At 35.1% G+C, this 6000-nt stretch overlaps 1 protein-coding gene across 1 annotated transcript in view; it reads left to right on the top strand.

Annotated features, from left to right (window-relative positions):
- Positions 1-428: 428 nt before the first annotated feature.
- The window catches only part of LOC116173143 (bestrophin-3), a 30578-nt gene continuing 25006 nt past the window's right edge, over positions 429-6000 (top strand). The window contains exon 1 of the mRNA XM_031490434.1: positions 429-559. The gene's annotated coding sequence lies outside the window, so the exon portion shown is untranslated. The remainder of the gene's footprint in view (positions 560-6000) is intronic.

Below are 6000 nucleotides of genomic sequence, written 5' to 3'. Positions count from 1 at the left end.
TTGTTTATTATTTTACGAAATCGGCTGTTTGCAATTTCGCCCGGGGGGAGAATTTAAATGACGCCTGATATTGATACTGACCTTAAAAGAATTGTTTGATTGTAAATATTTAATTTTTAATTAATTTCAAAGGAAGTTAGCAGATCTTCTCATTATTACTATTGTTTATTAGATGTTATTCTTAATTGGATGGTTATACGTCTATTTCAAGTTCATCTCAATTAAGTAATTATATTAAAACAATGTAAGATGTGGTTAAACATTTTTATTAAAAGTTTAATTAAGTTATTATGTAACAGTGTCACTTTGAAAGGTTGGCCAAATAGAAGTTTATGCACAAGTTCGTGACAAGCGTCATTAGGTACTTGTCGTGTTTGCGCACTATTCACAACACTTTTTATGCACTACTTATTAGGTGAAAATATTGAAACCCTTGTTTTTGTTTCAGATGGAGAGGAAGCGTGTACAAATTAGTATGGAGGGAGTTAATAGCGTATTTATTTGTATATTATTCAATAAATATTGTATATAGGTTTGCTTTAAATGATCACCAAAAAAGGTGAGTACTTTTATATAATTTTGAGACTTTGGATAACCGCACACGATACGTTTGTCTTTTAAAAAGTCGCTGTAAGTGACTACAGAAGTGAGAAATGGTTAAATAAAAAAAAACGTATTCAATGTTACCAGATTTAAGGTTGGTAACCACTACACTACCTACACTATCAATGAGGAAATGTGGTTAAAAACAATATACTCGTTATACAGGGCCCCCAAACAAAAGAAATTTTGAAAAAGCCAGCTCGTATTTTCTACACTTGAATCTCTAATTGCAGATAGACAAAGTAGACACCATAGACGTTGGAAAAATAAAGCACTTTCTAACTACTGTGGTTAAATAATGAAAGTTACCTATAAATCGTTCATAAATTTAATACTTTTGAAACTATTATAGCCATACATCTATAGTCTACACAATACAACTATACCTAATTGCAAATTAAAGGGACTTTACCCAAAATCGTCCTGAAGCCTTCATTTTCATGTCTACTTTCTGTTATGAAATTTTTGTTTCCATGACAGAGGCAGAGCAGACTACGTTTCCTGCCGCTTGTCACTTTACTGGCCGCATCTGTGACATTGCTAAATGTCTATAATGACACCTGTCAGATTGACGTTAATCAAAAGTTCTATATAAAAATTGAGCTTTAATATTAAAATACGATTTCGGGAAAAATTTAATGCAAAACTCGTCAGTAAAATAACAACACCTGACTGGGAAATTAATATTTCCTCGCCAGTCATTTTCCTGACTTGTATGTAAATAACTATTCAAATAATATACGTACACGACATTTAATTGTAATATGTAATTAAGTGAAAATTGGCAGCAGTAAATATAGACATATACAGAGTGAAAATTTTATTTGGAATACTTAATATACCTTCAAAAGTTTATAGTGGCGTGCGTCTACACAACTCAGAGGGTCACTTTTTAATGAAAAGTACTGTTTCTCGTGAGGTATCATTAGAGAATGAACTTTTTTTAAAATATGAAAAGATCAAACTACATAGTACAATTATGAAATTAATTAACTATTTTCTATGAGTTTTTCTTTTAAATTTGATTATGTAGTATAATACGTTTTTTATGTTGCTATGTCCAAAAAAAGTGTAGTCTAAGAATATGTAATGAAAACTAGTGGTTGTTATTTAAACAAAAATTCCCCCTTTGATCATGCAAGAGTACCTACGCCACTGACCACAAATTACGTAGACTGGTAGCAAACCTTTTATAATTTTGAACACCATACAAAACCTCTTCAAGAAAAATGTTGTTTTGAAGATAATTATATTCAGTGTTCCAAACAAAACTTTCACCCTGTATTTGTATCATTATTTTATTAAATATGACCACTAGAACAAATATAAGATTCATCTATCTGCGTCTCTTGACGCTAGGCCTGAAGATGTGATAATTGCCCGAAATCGATCGCCAATAGAAAATTTAAATAAATTAGTTTGCCAAAACGTCAACCATCTTTTACAGTCATAAAGGAACAGTATTCCCTAAGAAAGTGCCCTTTTCCGTTTTTTTTGTTTCCTAAAAGAACAGGCGTCTTAAAGGATAACATATGCCACATTGTTCAGGCTCAGAAGACATAAACTTGATGGAAAACAATCAAAACGTGGTTGCCACTTGCTCAGTTTTCCTATTGGCGGTCAATGAAGTGGAGTAAGGGGATTTTACAAGGTGAAAAAAATTACTGCAGGCTCGGAAGGGTTAAATTTGATGAAAAATGATATGTTAGTGATATTGGTGGTTGAGAAAATGGATCTAGGGTGTTTCAAATGCGAAAAAATCGCTGCAGGCTTAGAAGACTAAAGTAAAGCGGCGGTAGGTTAGTGATATGGGCACTAACTTACAACACAAAGGTGCGGGATTCAACCCAGGGCCTACCTACCAACGAACCAAGGATCTTTGGCGTTATTACTCCTTGAAATGGACTCAGCCTCGTTAAAAATGAGTACCTGGGGTTACCTTTTTCCCCCGGAACTTTTACTTCGGCCGTTATTGTACTAACCTCTTCCGTCCCGTTAAGATTTCCATCCACTTGACAGTTTCTATTGCTCACTGGAGGTTTCTCCATGAGTTGTTTTCAAGTTTCCTATCCTCCGCTCCTAGGGTGAAAGTGAAAGTGAAAGAAGTGGATTAAGGGAGTTTAAAAGGTGAAAAAAAGAATTGAACTGAGAAGAGGTAAACGTTAAGAGAAATAACTAAAGGGGCATTGGTTGCTGAAGAATTGAATAAAGCGGACTTCCAAAGGTAAACAAATATTGCTGCAGATTCAGCAGGATTAGACCTGATAGAAAATGATCAAAGGGTAGCTGCGACTTGGCTATTTTTGGTATTGGTGCCTGAAGAAGTGGATTAAGGGGACTTTAAAAGGTGAAAAAATTGCTGCAGGCTTAGAAGGGTAAAATTTCACGGAAAATTAATAAAGCGTACGTGCGGCCTTCCTTTTTGTGGGCCTTATGGATAGTGGAGTAAGGGAGTAAGGAAAAAATTACTGCAAGCTCAGACTAAACTTGACCGAAAATGAATAAAGAGCGGTTGTCACTTGCCTACCTACTTACTATGGTGAAAAAATTACTGTAGGCTCAGAAGGGTTGACAATGAATAAAGGGCGGTGGCCACTTATTTATGGTATAGGTGGTAGAAGAAGTGAATTAAGGGGACCTGAAAAGATCGAAAAAATTGTTGGATGCTCAGGGCTAAACTTGCTAGGGAACCAGCAGAGAGTTGTCATCAGTACATACCAATATTTGGTACTGGTGTCTGAAGGAATGAAAGAAATAGGACTGAAAAGTTAAACAAATTACTCGGAAAAGTTAAATTTGATGGAAAGCCCTAGCACAGATTACCGTAGATGATTATGCTTGGCATTGGCTGCTGAAGAAGTGGGGCTTTCTAAAAAACGACTAGAGCGTTATTTATATATACTTATGCCAGGAGTCACAAGAAACTTACTTTTGTTGGTGGTTCTAGGCCAGCCAAATAAGGTAAAAAAGGCATACATCGGAAAAGAAGAAGCAGATCGAAAAACCTTGATTTTCCCGACTTTTTCACCTATTCTTGATATTGATGGTTGAAAAAGTTGCGGAAGGGACCTCAAAGTAGCGAAAAAATTCTGCTGGTTAAGAATTTGGTAGAAAACACTAAAAGAAGAAAATAAAAAAGTAGAAAATACGGAAGGGACAAAATTGTCGAGGTCTCAGAACTGTTAAGCATGCTATAAAACAACCACCGATCATGACAAATATCAGACCTTGGTTCATAACCACTGGTATCTTATCAGAAAATGGGTTGTCGAATGTCCCTAAAACTGCATGCTAATCTGTACCATTTTAAAGAAAATATAGGTACGTTTTCGAAAGATTAGCTTTGGATTTTCCCGTGAAAATAATCTACTACCGTAAGGGCATTAAAACTCCCGTTTAAGGGATTTCCATTGTTTGGCTTTGGATGATTCACCTAAAGCGGACGCTTTATCATGTCCTTTTTGTCTTGATTTTGATCAATTCCCGAATTTATATTGTATCAGATGCAATTTGCATATCTAAGCTAAAATTAAATGATGAATTTAGCAGTTTTCTAATATTTTTTGTTTTCTGTTTCCCTTCTTTTTTCGCGTAGACGAGTGGACATAGAGGAAAATGGGTTTTGTTCTTTTAATTTCCAATCTTTGTTTTAGTTTTAGCTTCAATAATTTTTAAGATACCGAATAGAAAAGATTTTTTTTTTAGAAAGAAATAGATTCTATACCAAGGACAAGCTAATGAGCCGCACAATTTTTTGCACATTTCCGATCGTTAAAAATAACAAACTAAATGGCACATTACAATTTTAAGAGCTTGTTAATACTATTTCCAATAAAAAAACGACAGTACAGATTTGCCTGAATTAACGCATTTATGTGAAAATTACCGTAAGATAATAACTCGAATAATGAAATTAATATCCACTCGACGATTTGAATTGCGTATGCTTCTGTTTAACAATTTTATAATACATTAAACTAATATTAGCACTTTCACCTAATAAAATTAAATTGTTTTCAGCAGCTGCCATGAGCCTGTGTTCCATTTGCGATTAAGTACCAGATAATTATCCGTTAATTAGAAAATTTTATGTCAGTTTAACATTGATTGAAATCCTGTGGAATGTCAATGGACGGATTAATCAACAAACGTTTCCCTTTTCTATTTGTTTTAGTCGAACATTGGTCTGCAAGGTGCAGATGCATATATAGGATGGTTAATAATTCAATTCCAAAATTATGCGCGGTTGTATAGGTAATTAAATTTCAAATTAAGTGCTCCAATTCGCATTTTGAGGCGTGTTATTAGTTGTTTATTACGGAACAGCTCAACTCTTCACGTGGATCTTATTCTTCAGGGACAAATTGCTTGCTGTGATTGGAAGGTCAGATGTTGATCTTTCGTCCAGTATGTTGATGGGAACTGTTCCTTTTGCCGATTATGGCATTTGGCAGTTTCGTATAACGATAATGGAACCTTTCGGAATCCAAATACATCGGCGTTTAAGCCCTCTTGGTAGTCGTCCGTTTTTTAGATTCAAAAAAGAGCAGTAGGTACGTCTTTCTTTAAGAAAAACCTTCTGCGGGTAATTAAAGTCTTCTTTTTCTTTCCCAACGGCGCATTAATACATGTAGACCATTCCTCCCTTGCACCAACATTTGGAGCTTGTATACCTTCGAAACCCCAAGTTCCTCATTTATCTAATTAACACATTCTTCTGGTATTTTACGAGGTATTTTATGCCTAGCGTCTGGAAATGCGCCGGGCACTGGCCTTGAGGGTTGAGTTTTGGGGTGTCTTCGTCCGAAGTTTTCCTCTTAAACCTAGCATTTTGGGAAGGCCTAACTATGGAGTCTTGGGGAGTCCTCTGAGCGCAAGGAGGCGTGTTATTAGGGCCCCTTTGTGAGGTGCTCCTTTTTCTTGTTTCTGCTTTTAGGATACGTATATAAAGTTCCCATTAAGTTTTAGCCATTTCGTGTGGGGTCCGACAGGCATCCTCAGTTTCCGACTTTTGCTGCCTTTAAAAAATAAAGTTTTTATTTTGACCTAAATTTGTCCTAAAGTTTTAGCTAAGAATTCTGGTTGGAGGATCCAGGATTTAAGCTTCAAGCATATTGTTGTTGTTTTAATTACTAAACGCCTTAGTTTAAGGTTACCCAATTTCTTCTTTAATACGTATCTACTTAACTATAACCCTATTCAGCCCGATTATGTGCAAATTTTTATTATATAATTAGAAGCTAAACATCATAAATTAATTACGCTCCCATGCTCTTCTGCTGCGAATAATAAAAACCCTTTATTTCTTTCTTGCGTAATTTCAAATGATGTTCAGAAAATTAGTACGTTAGAGTGGGCGATATATTGTGACATACACTGTAAAAATTATAAGGCGAA

The sequence above is a fragment of the Photinus pyralis genome, unplaced genomic scaffold (assembly GCF_008802855.1).
Source record: "Photinus pyralis isolate 1611_PpyrPB1 unplaced genomic scaffold, Ppyr1.3 Ppyr1.4_LG6, whole genome shotgun sequence".
Classification (NCBI taxonomy): Eukaryota; Metazoa; Arthropoda; class Insecta; order Coleoptera; family Lampyridae; genus Photinus; species Photinus pyralis.
Note: the sequence above shows the minus strand (reverse complement) of the source record. Positions and strands in the feature narration are given on the sequence as shown.